The sequence below is a fragment of the Mesoplodon densirostris genome, chromosome 15, assembly GCF_025265405.1.
Source record: "Mesoplodon densirostris isolate mMesDen1 chromosome 15, mMesDen1 primary haplotype, whole genome shotgun sequence".
NCBI lineage: Eukaryota > Metazoa > Chordata > Mammalia > Artiodactyla > Ziphiidae > Mesoplodon > Mesoplodon densirostris.
The window spans coordinates 23,080,526-23,093,086 of NC_082675.1; positions in this window are offsets into that span (position 1 = coordinate 23,080,526).

The following is a 12,561-nucleotide window of genomic DNA, read 5'->3' on the forward strand; positions in this document are numbered from 1 at the left end:
CAGGCACTCCTCGTTGAGCCTGTCCCTGGGCCGCGCTGTGGCCCTGGCCGCGTGGAGCGAGTGCAGGTCTGAGGCGCAGATGTGGGCGCCTCCCTCCTCCTCCTCCCAGCTGGGGGGCCCAGGCAAGTCAGGTCACCCCTCTGAGCTCCAGTTTTCGAAGCTGGAAAACAGGGTCACCGATGTCTGCCTTGGATGACTAAATGAGAACGCACTTTAAGTGCAGACTGTGCCTGGCACCCAGGGTGCCATCGCTGCCAGGGAGCACACGCCACAGCAGAATGCTGTGTGCCACATTCCCAGTATCTACCATGAGGGGTGCAAAACCCAGTCCTGTAACTTCCAGGGTGCGTGGGGCAAGCATGCGGCCGAAGCCTTCTTGTCTGATTCCCTGGCGCCCAGCACAGAGCCTGGCCCGGAGTGGGTGCTCAGTACTTAACTGCTGGGTGAATGGGTCTCAGGTGCCCCCATCTGTGAAATGAAGATCTTTTCTTTTTTTTTTTTGAAGATCTTTTCTTTTTTTAAATATTTATTTATTTATTTAGGCTGCGCTGGGTCTTAGCTGCGGCATGCAAACTCTTAGCTGCTACATGCATGCGGGATCTAGTTCCCCACCCAGGGCTCAAACCCAGGATCCCTGCATTGGGAGTGTGGAGCCTTACCCACTGGACCACCAGGGAAGTCCCTAGAATGAGGCTCTTAATGCCCAAGGATCTCGCCCCACTCCCTAGGCCGTTGTGCAGTTCAGGTGAAATGATGGCTCAGAAAGCATTTGTTTTGATAATTAATATGCTGAGGAGGAGGGGGAGGGAGGCAGTGACCTCCCAGCAAACCGGGTGAGGGCTGGGAGAGTCCAGGCCACAATGTCCCCCGGCCAGCTGGTTGGGTCAACTGAGCTGTACTTACCGTGGGGCCTGGTCGTCGTCACTCAGCCACCCCCACCCCCAACCCTTCTGTCCCAGAGGAGCATCCATCAACGTCTCCTTCGCCCTGATGGCCCAGACAGTTAGGCAGTTCTGCCTGAATCCAATGGCCCTGCCACTCAAAGCCACCACCACTGCTTCGCCCCTCCTCCGCCAGGGGCCAGGCTGGGGGTCGGGGTTAGGAGTGGGGCGTGCGGGGCAAGCATGGTGCCTCATCTCTGTGAATCCTCTCCTCTTCTGGGTCAGGGGGCACTGCTGTGTCCCCATTTTACGGATGAGGACATTGGCTCCCAGAGGCCAGAGACTTGCCCAAGGTCACACAAGTGAGGCCCGGAGCTGTCACTCAAATGCAGATTGGTCTGGCTCCAGGGTCCCCACTTTTTACTTCTGCCGCCCTTATCCAGGCCTCAGTCTCCCCTGTGCTAAGAGAGCTGCAGACTTCCTGCAGGCTCCAGCCCCGCCAAGCCTGCTCACCCCATCCCAGCATCCCAGGGACAGCGTGATGGATGAGGGTCCTGTGGAGGGGCAGGTGCAACACGCCCACACACCCACAGGCTGACCGTTGGGTGATGGATCTCTTCCTCCTCTCCCCTCCCCAGGGGCTCGGCTCCATCTGGTCAGGCACCGCGCCAGCCTGATGGATGGGCCGCCCGCCGGGCCACCCTCGCTGCCGCTGCCACCCGCATCCTCGTAGCTGTGCTCCAGGGTCAGGAGGGCGGCTCTGCAGCCCCTCATTCAGTCATTCAACAAACACATGTTTATCAAGGGCCTACTATGTGCTGGAACACAGAGCAGGCAACACAGATTAGGAAACCAGTTGTCACCCTCCAGTGTAACAAGTGTGGTCACAGGGCAAATAGAGGGCAGTTGTGAAAGCCAGAGGAGGCCTCTGACCTGAGGGACCAGGGTGATGGGTCTGACTAGGGCAGAAGGAGCAGCTTGTACAAAGGGCCAGAAATGAGAAAAGCAAGGGATGGTCCCACAGCTGTGACAGGTTCAGAATGACTGAGGCTTGGAGATGGGATGGGACGGGGGCCCAGGGAGTCTGGGGACTGGGGCGAGGCCAGCTTGGGCTCACCTCTGGATGAGGGGGAGCCAGAGCCAGGTTGGCGCTTCAAAAAAACCCCACTGCTCCTGGGGGAGGGCAGCCTGCCAAGGGTCTGTAGAAATTCAGGAGCAGAAGCAGACCCTGGCAGGTGGGACTGGAGGGGGCAGCAAAGGGGAGGGAGTGAAGATTCTGGAGCCAATAGTTGTCAGTGGCAGAAGCCACGGGGGTGATCGCGTTAGCCCCATTTTATAGATGAGGAAACCAAGCCTTGGAGACGGGGCAGGACCTGCCCAAGGTCACACAGAGAGGGAGAAGCAGAGCTGGGCTGGGGGCGAGGTTGTGTGGGAGCCATTGGCCCCTTGAGCCCTGGTATCTGAGCCTCGACCCCAGCCTCAGCCTGGCTTGGTGAGGTAGTCCAAGGGCAGCCCCCACCGGCACGGGCACCAACTTATTCAGGGAGGCAGCTGTCCCCTTCGTGCTGCCACGGACAGGAGCCAGGCAAGAAATATCGCATCATTAAAATGACAAATCCCTTCACTAACTGAACCGGAAGGCCTGCCTCCCTGCCTCATATCCCTCAGCCCCCTCCTCCCCCGCCCTGGGCTCATCACCCCTCCCAGACCGGCAGGAGAGCATGGCGGGACCACTGCCTCGCCCCTGAGATGACCTTGGGTCTCCAGCCCTCCAGCAGGGACCCGGGAGGAGGGGTCCTCTCCATTCTACAAGTGGGGAAATAGAGACTCGGAGAGGGGACGAGACCCTCCAGCAGGGGCTCCCTCCTCTGCAAGGGTCCTGGCTGTCAGCACCCCCATCCCCCCCCAGACTTAGAAGCAGGGGCTCCCCAGGTGACCTCAAAGGCCACATCCAACCCTGGGGTTCTGCTCAGAAGAACGAGTCCAAAGTAAGACTCACATTCCAGAGTGCTGCCATGATCTGCTGCAGAGCCTTTCCCATCTCTTACCTTGAGGGGTGCACTTTCTTGTCTGAGCCCCACCTTGTGAGGAGGATGGGGCACGAGCGGTTCTCCTGGATTTACAGGCAGGAGCCCTGGGGGCCTTAGGCAGGCTGCTGCCCTCAGTTTCCCCATTTGACGATTCCTTTGGACCAAAGCTGAGGCCGAATTGTGCGGGGCCTGGTGGCTGCCGAGTGAACATCTGTCTCTCCCCATGCCCACCTGTGTACTCCCACACCTCATCCATGCCTGCGTGTCCAGAGAGGCCCACACGTGCAAAGTGCATTGCACACCCAGACACGTGTGATGTGGGCCCCAGCCCTGGGTTCTAGGGGCCCAGGTGCTCAGACCCCTGCATGTGCCTATCCCCCCGGCACACACGTGTGCACACACACTTGGCTACAGACACACATGCACAGGCCCACACCCCTCACGCGTCCAGCAGACCTGTCCACGTACATCTGTGTCACGTACCCACAGCCGTCGGGAGCCCCATGTGGAGTCCGGGCTCCTCTGGGGAGCAGGGCAGGTGAACAGATGCCAGGAGATGCCGCCTGGCTCCACAGGCAGCCTGGTTCCCAGAATGACCCCCCCACACACTCCCCAGCCCTCCTCCAGGCCCAGCCAGCAAGGACACGCCGTCCGTCCGCCCAGTGTCCTGGTCTCCTTGGATGCAGACAGATCCCACGGAGGCGTCTGGCGCATCCTGACTCGGCCGCAGCAACTGCACCAGCCCTCCCGGCCCCCTTCCCTGTGTCCAGCGCTGTCCTGCCCGTCCTTCCCCACCTGCTGGGCAGCGGTACCAGCCCCTCACGCCCCACCCTCCTGGGGTGGAGAGGCGACTTCTTTCAGGAAGCACCATGAGGGGTCTCCCAAGCCCTCCCACCTGACCTTGGGCAGGTCCTGCCTCCTTCAAGACCTCGGTTTTCCCCTCTGGAAAATTGGAGGGAGGTTGAACTAGAAATTTGCCAAGGTCTTCTACATCTCTGGCTGTGCGATTCTCCCAAAGGCCAGGAGAGGGAAGGTGGGGGAGGGGGTCAGGGGGAGACACAGGGAGGAGGAAGTGGACTTTTAGGGATAGCCCCTCCCTGGCCCAGCACCAGGCCTAACAGGGTTGGGAGTGGGAGCGCCCCTGAGGCCGGGGGCTGTGGGTGGTGAGCATCCTCTCAGGTAATCCTCCCTGCCGCCTCCCAGTGGGTGCTTCATTGCCATTTTACAGAGGAGGAAACTGAGGCCTGGAGAGATGCCAGGAGGAGCCAAGAGCCCCCAGCTCCCTGCACTTCCCCACACCGAGGGCCACAGTGTGAGCGCCACGCGGGAGACAGCTCCCTCTGCACTCGCTGTCCTGCCCGAGGTCAGTGAGGGTGGCATTCCGGGAATGGCTTTCTCCAGAGCCAGGCGCCTCCCCACTGCCCGCTCCCGCTCTGGCTCTGAGCCCACCCCTCGGCACTGCCCATCCATCTGCTGTCGCCTCCTGGCAGGGCCACTGGGCCATACATCACCCAACGAAGAAGCCTGAGGCAGCCTGGCCAGGCAGGTGGGCTGGCGCTCGCCCTGGAGGGACCCACCCTGGTGCTGATGGTGAGGTTTCGGGCACTGACTCTTGCCTGTGAACAGGGAGCTGGGGCCAGCAGAGGAGGGGTCTCCTTGGAGTCCCAAAGCCCACCCCAGAGGTAGCCGATTCCTGCGGGAGGAGCACAAAAGAGGCAGTTGGAGGCCATGGGGTGACCCGAAAGGGAGTGTGGGTCAGGCTGATGGTCAGTTGATGCAAGTGGAGGGAACCGAGGTGGAGCACTTGGCAGGAGGATGGAGATTTTTATCTCCCCAGCCCCCATCTGCCGAGTAATTTGCTGATGTAGGTCGCTGGGACACTGCTCCTTATGGAGCCATGCTGTGGGGGTGGGGAGCCAGAGGGAAGGCTCACAGTTGGGGGGTCTTAGTCACCACACCACCCCATGTCAGCCTCCTGGCCCCCTCAACCTGCACAGTGCACCCCCACACAACCTGCCCTCACCTCCCAGGGCTGCCTCGGTAGGGAGCCTCCAAGTTTGCATTCATTCATTCACTTATTCACTCATTCAACAACTATGTATGATCATCTGCTCTATGTCACAACACTAGGGATGCAGTCGTGAACAAAATCCAGCAACAGGCAAGAAAAGAAAGTCCACGCGGGCCTCCCTGGTGGCGCAAGTGGTTGAGAGTCCGCCTGCCGATGCAGGGGATACGGGTTCGTGCCCCGGTCTGGGAGGATCCCATATGCCGCGGAGCGGCTGGGCCCGTGAGCCATGGCCGCTGAGCCTGCGCGTCCGGAGCCTGCGCGTCCGGAGCCTGTGCTCCGCAACGGGGGAGGCCACAACAGTGAGAGGCCCGCATACCGCAAAAAAAAAAAAAAAAAAAAAAAAAAAAAAAAAAAAAGAAAGTCCACGGTGTGTTATGTTGTGGTAAGTGCAAGCCAGGACAATAAAGCAGGGCAGTGGGAGAACAGGTGTGGTTTGTCTTTTGCTTTGTTTTTTTAAGCAAGTGTGTGGCCAAGGAAAGCCCATCAGGAAGGTGACTTTTGAGTAAAGACCTGAAGGAGTGAGCGATGAAGATGTCTAGGGGGAGAGCATTTCTAGCAGACAACACAGCAAGTGCAAAGGCCCTGGGGCAGGAGTGTGCCTGGCACTCTGTCAGGTGAGGCAGCTGGAGCAGGTAAACAAGGGGAAGAGTCGAGGGCAGAGAGGTGAGGAGAGAGGTACATTGTGCTCCCTTGGAAGAAGGTGGAGGGAACTACGCCTAGGTTAGGAAAGTGACCAGTGGTAGTTTAGCAGACCAATGGGAGGGCCTAACATTGGACAGAGGCCCTCTGTCCATGGTCTGTCTGTCCTCCCTCCCTCCCTTTTCTTTTTTCTTTTTCTTTCCTTATTAATTAATCCAGCAAATGTTTATTGAGTGCCAGAAATCATTGTAGCCTCTTGTGAACTCAATCCAAAGGATTCTCCACCCTGCCCCCCTGACAAGACACCTCACAACGTCTGCCCCGCATGCCTGGGGTAGGTCTGGACGCCCCCCTCAGCCCCTCTCTATGCTCCAGATGTCAGCCCGTGTGTCCCTCACACAGGTGCAGAATGGCAGCGATGTGTGTGCAAAAAAGCCACCAAATGCCAGTTTCCAGGGCTGGTGAGTCTCAGACACACATATGAGGCCAGCGTGGAGCCCACACAGGCTGTCCCCTCCCCTCCCTGGGCCTCAGTTTCCCCATCTGGGAACTGAACAGGGAGAGAGGACCTAAGACCTCTTTCTGATTCCCCAGAGCCCTGGGAGCACAGAGAGGGGCTGGGCTTCAGGGAGCCCCTCTACCCCGTTCTATAGGGAACTGAGCTTTGAACTTACAGGTCCCCTCGTGTCATGCTTGCCAAGGTCTCCTCCTCTCCTCTCGACATGATGGAACCCCAGGTCTGAGAGGGGCATGTGTAGACCCTGGCTGCCCCCACCCCACTCAGCTGCCCCAGGAGCCCTGCTTGGAAGGAGCGGCAGAAGAGCAGGAGGTCCCAGTGATGACCCAACGCCAGCCAGGGAAGGGCCCCCCCCACCTGCTGCTCCCTGGCCCTGGCCCTGCATGGCCCCCCAGTTCACCCTGGCCCTCCATAGCTCTTCTAATTACATAGCCATAAAGCACAAATCTCTAACAATCCAATTAGTAACGCCATTACTGCTCTGTCCAGGATTAAAATTACCAATTAAACTGCTGTCGATTTTATCGTCACTTAGGCTCGACATGACCAGGGCACTTCAGGCCACAGAGGCCCATCAGCGGCCCCTTGCGTGGGGTCTGACCAGGGCCAGGGCTGGGGGCCTAACTCAGCAGCTCAGAAGGAAGTCCCTCCACCCACCACCCCTGGCGTCCTAGTGCCCTGTCCCCCAACATCAGGGACTCCAAAAGATCATAGCCCTGTTCCCTACGGAATCGGAAGCGGGCAGGGGAGGAGGGACTTCGGCAAAACCAGCCTCTACCTGGGCAGCGCCTCCAGTCTGGGCCTCCCCCACGTTCTCATCAGACTCACTGGTTCATGGCCCCGTGTTTCAGCGCCAGGCCAACCTGCATAGCTGAGACCCAGGACGAGGGGCCGTAAGCACTCATCTGAAAGCCTGGCCCCCCCATCCCCTGCCCCCTCTCTCTGCTACCACAGTGCCCTCTGCCCATAGCCTCGAGGTGCCATCATTACACGGTGTCCCCACTGTGCTGGGGGCACCACTCTGATGAGCTACTCACAGATCAGCACTGTCCATCTCCCAGGTGACAAGCAGGTGCTCCTTTGGGGGACCCTCAGTGCCTTGTCTCAGCACAGGGGAGATCTTGGAGCACAAAGCCAGAGGCCAGGGAATAGGCAAGTGCTTGCCCTGCCTGGAGGTGGGGGGAGTGAGCTCCCCGTCCCTGGAGGTGTGCAAACACAGGCAGCACCCAGGCCGCATGGTGGCAGGTGGAGGCAGAAGCTCACACATGGAGAAAGGTAAATGTTGGGCTGGATGATTGAAGCCAGGTAAGTAATTTGCTTCTCCCGAGAACGAATTTGAGATGTCAGGATCTGAGAACCCCCTTGGGAGGGCCAGAGGGTTCAGTTGTCTGATCTCCAGCCCTTGCCCTGGAGGTGCTTCCACAACAGGGGAGGGGCAGGAGCAGGGGACGGGGTGGGGGGAAGGGCCCGGGCAGCTGGAGACAGGGAGGTAGGCACCAGCCTGAGAACTCAGCCTGGTGTGCTAAAGGCTGCCGGTCCCCGGTACCACAATGACCCCTCTGAGACACCACAGGAGCAGTGACGGCGAATGTTTGCGCTCTGCCCTGGACCCTGGGCTCAGTGCCTTCCCTGTCATCCTCCTCCTGTGCTCATCCTGAGAAATGGGTACCCTTATTCCCAGGTGAGACACCAAGACTCTGAAGTCCAACAACTTGCCTGAGGTCACACTGTTTCTCTCTCAGGTCTGATCCCAGAGGACATGTCGTGTGCCAGATGAGGCCGCAGAGCCCACCCACAAGGTCTGCACATTTCAGCACCTATGCAGCTCTTGTTCAAATGGAAGTTTATGCACAAGCTCTTTATGTCACACAAAGAAATGCCGAAAGGAGAGGCACCCTCATCCCACTCCAGAGATGGCCAGAGCCTGCGAGGAGAGGCAACTTCCTCCTACCCACACCCTTGTCTGATGCTCGGGCCAGCAGGACTTGGGGCCTCTTCTGGAGGAGCGGCTGCCCTGGGCAAATCAGTCAAGCATCTCATCAGAGGCGACAGACTGAGGCAGGGATCTGGGCGCCCAGAGCAATTAGGAGCTGCCTCGCGCCTGTCTTCTGCCAGCTGCCACAGCTGGCACTCAGGAAGTGGGACTGGAGCAGGGGCTGGGCCCCTGATGCCCCAGCCAGTCAGCAGCCTGCCCAAAGGGGGAGACCGAGGCCCAAAGGGGACCAGGGGCAGGGATCGCTGTCATTTCCTGGGTTGGACACCACCAAGTTCTTCTCACCCTTGCCCAGACTCAGTTTCCCTGACCAAGCCTTCTTCCCTGGAGCAGTGGTTCTAACCCTTGGAAGCTCCTGGGAAGCTTTTTAAAGGTGCCCTTGCCCAGGCCCCAGCCAAGCCGACTCTCCGGGGTAGGGGGGCCTGGTTGAGTGCCTGAGTCTGTCTCTCCCAGGCCAGGTTTTTTGCACTTATTGACATCAAACCCTGCCCCAAGGACTAGAAGCTTCTCTGCTCCTATGGCCATGCCTCCCTCTGCCTTCCAGACCATTTCTGGGCCCAGGGTAGGGTGAGAGCCAGAAAGGGAGGCTCTAAAGGTCCAGCCTCTCAGCAACATGTCCCAGCCCTGTGTGTGCCAGGGACAGACGTACCAGGCACTGTCACCTTTGTTATCTCATCAGATCCCAGCAACCCTGGTTGGGTAGTGGTAGAGTCAACCCTATCTTACAGAGGAGGAAACTGAGGCAGGACTGGGTGTCACACCCAGGGCACAGAACTGGTAACAGCAGCCAGGTTTCATCCCAGCCACAAGGGACTCTGAGTTCAGTGCTCTTTTTCTACCACCAAGCTGATTCTCAAGGAGTAACAAATTCAAGGACTTGTCCCTTTCACCCTGTTTCCCTCTCATGGACTCTGCCTCCTGCTCTGTCCTGTCTACCCCTGTCACCTGTAGGAACTGGGCATCTAAGGGCTCAGAGAGGGTGCTCAGGGCAAGGCAAGATCAGAGCAGACAGGGGCCTCTGGGTCCTGGCCCGCACCCCTCATGGCTGGGTCTGCCTCTGCAGGTCTATAAATTCCATTATTCATCAAGTGACTGTGTGAGTTTTCCCGGATGATGAATATTTTATTCATCTCCACACACTGTCCCCAGCGGGTTCTTGGAACAATATTGTCCCCTAGCCAAGGAGCAGAGGCCAGAGCCTCTGCCCTCCCTGGATGTGCCCTTCCCCCACCAGCACCTCCCTGCCTCCCCCAGCGGTCCCCAAGTTTGGGCAGGGCTGCGGTCAGCAGCCCCAGCAAAACCTTGAGCTTGGTGCTTGCCCTCCCTCCATTTTGATATCCTCTTCTGGATAATGGGTCCATGTATTGCTGTAAGGCCCTCCCGGATCCTTCCACAACTTTACCCGCTATGGCTTGGCCCTGGGCTCTGCCAGTAGCTCTCCCTGGTGCTGAATGTGGGTGGCGACAGGATGCTGGGGAACATGCTGGTTTTGAGATGAGAGGGCTCCAGTCTCTGGCAGGGAGGCAGCCAGCCTCTGGACAGGGTAGTCCCCACTTCTCTCCTCTTGCCTCCCTGCCACTTGGTGGATTCTCCCAGAGTCACAGATGGGGCACCTCTCCCCAGGTTTCCAGCACCCTGAGCAAAGGACTAGTGGGGGAAGTCTGTGGAGACCCCTCCCTGGAGGGCCCACGAGTCTCCTGGTGGCACCCCAGGGAGTGCAGTGTGATGGTAGCAGCACCTTCCCCAGATGGGGGAGTGACAGACACAATTCACACGCTGTGATCTCACCATCTGCTCCCCTGTGACGTGCAGAGGAGAGGACGGGGCTGCAACACCGAAGGGCGGGTGGGCTGGTGTGTGATCTTTCGTTCATTCATTCATTCTCTCATTCATTCTCTCAGCAGATGTTCATCCAGCCCCTGCCACTTTCCCAAGCCCAGCCCAGTCCTGTGCCAGGCACTCGGATCTGGGGGGTGCAGACCCAGACCCTGCCCTCCAGAGCTGAGTGGGGTCCTCACACACCTCTGAGCTTTTGCCCACCCTTGCTCTTCCTCCTGGAGTTCCCTTGACTCATAGTAAGAGCCACCGTGTTCCGTGCCTGAGCACTTCGCGTGCAGGAACTAAGCATTCATTCTGGGGGCTGGATGTGTTCCTATTTAACAGGTGAGTAAGCTGAGGTTCAGAGACACCCAAAGGCACATGTCCAGCTCTAGATTCTCCATGCAGAGCTCTTACTGCTCATGGCACTGCCTCCTCAACCGAAAGCCCTGTTTCCATGTCCTTCCTCTGTAAAAACTGCCCCCCGCACCTGCCCTTCATCAGGCAATGAGCTTCGGCCTTAACCATGCTGCCCAGCCCTCTGGCGCTTGCTCTGTGAGCCCCAGGTACAAGCAGCTCCCCCTCATCCTCTGACTCCCAGCCTGGCTTGCTCGCAGGACCTAGCACCCAGGGGCTGCCCACCAGAGGGCCGAGGAGGTCGATGAAGGTTCCCAGAGGAGGTGGCATTCCTCTGACCCTGGAAGGGCAGGAAGAGAGCAGCATGGCCCAGAGCCTGTATTCCCATCCCATCCCTACCCAGCTCCTGCCTTGAGCTTGAACCCCAGCTCTATCTCATAACTCTGCATGACCTAACCTGGTCCCTTCAGCTCCCTGAATGGGGGTGCCCTTGACCATGAGTGGGGTGTGGCCAAAATGCCTTCAGAGTCTTAGGGGACTCTGTGCAGGTCATATGCACAGCCCAGGTGTAGCCCAGGTGCAGCTGGTGGCGTGTGGAAGCTCCCTGGACACACAGCCAGCTCCATGGGCCATGGCTTTGCACCAGGGGAGATAAGAGCGACTGGCCTGAGGTCAAGAATGACCCAAGCAGTGGGGTGCACCACGACCTTGGTGCTATAATCCCTTGGTGCTATAAACCTGGAGGGTCCTGTCCCTTTGGCCTGGTGGGAGCCTGTCCCAGGGAGCAGCCTGGTCACAAGATGGTCACAGACCAAGGCTGAGGCCAGGAGGAGGGCCCATGTCTTAGCAGACACCCACACCTTCCCTCAGCACTGACCTGCAGGTAGTGCTAGTCAGGCCCACACAATTGATTTTTGCTTGATTTACTCGGGGGCTGTTTCTGCCCGTCCTTTGAAGATTCTCTGCCTGGACAGCGCGGCTGGGAGCCACAGGGGATGCAATGGGAGCTCCGTCTGGCGAGTGCCAACATGCTGTGTGGCAGCCTCTTGGAAAGTCACCAGGAGCTGGGTTTCCCAGCAGCCCCTCAGCAGGTTCCAGCCCACCTTCCCTAGACGTGGGGGTCCTGATTTAGAACTGGCTAGCCACTCAGTAAACACCAAAGGATTGAGCTGCTGTCATTCACGCTCCCCATCAGTACGTTGCAGCTATAATTATTATTATTGCATATACCCCGGGGGGATTTTCATGCTAATAGTAAACTCCCAAGAGACACAGGGACGCCCTGCCAGGCACCTCTCATAGGTTACATCTCTTCATCTTCACACTGCCCGGGAGGTAGCACTGCCACCCTCACTTCATGAGGGAAACCGAGGCCCCAGGAGGTTAAGGGAGGTGACGAAGGTCCCACGGCAGCAGCCCCAGGTCTGTCTGGCTCCGAGGTCCAGGTTCTTTCTTCCCCATTCCTCTGCTCCAGCAGAAGACCCGAGGGAGCTCAAAGCACTCAGTTCTAAGGGTGGAACATCAGACCCGGGACAGCTGGACCAGGAGGGCTTCGGGAGGGGCTTTTCTGGGGCCTCACACAGCCCCCAGTCCCAGGTCCTAATGGGCACCCAGCTGGCCCATAGAGGCTGGGGAGACAGACAGACAAACAGCTGGGGTCCTTCCTGGCTTCTCTGCAGGTTGTAGATGCTGCTGGGAGCTGTGTCCACAGCCAAGTCCAAGAAGTGCTGGGGCCCAGGCCTGGCCCAGCCCAGCTCAGCCAAGGCTGGCATCTCTCCCTGAGCCCCTCTCCCCAGGCCATGAGACAGGGCTGTGATTAATCAGCGACAAAAGCAGAAAAATGTAATCAGCCTGGGAAGGGCAGGGCCATAGAGGGCCGTGGCAATCAGCTTTTCCCCTGGGGCCGAGGGCTGATTGGACCAAAGGGAGCAGGGAGGTGGTTCCGATGGGGCCTCAAGGGGCGGGGTCCGCAGCTGGGGCCATGGCGAGGCCAGAGGGTCAATCCCTCCTCCATAAATATGCATGGCCGTCTGCGAACACAGGCCCACAGCCAGGGGCTGCACACTGCCCCCCACCCGCCCACGGGTTCCTGCCCTGCCCTCCCAGCTTACAACCTTGGCACACACAGGTGTCCACACACACTCCCAACATGCGTTCATCTGCGTGTGGACTCGAAAACACATGTACACACCCTCGTGGATAACGGATACATGCACAGGCATACTGCTCCCACGAACACCTGACCCCTCACTCCA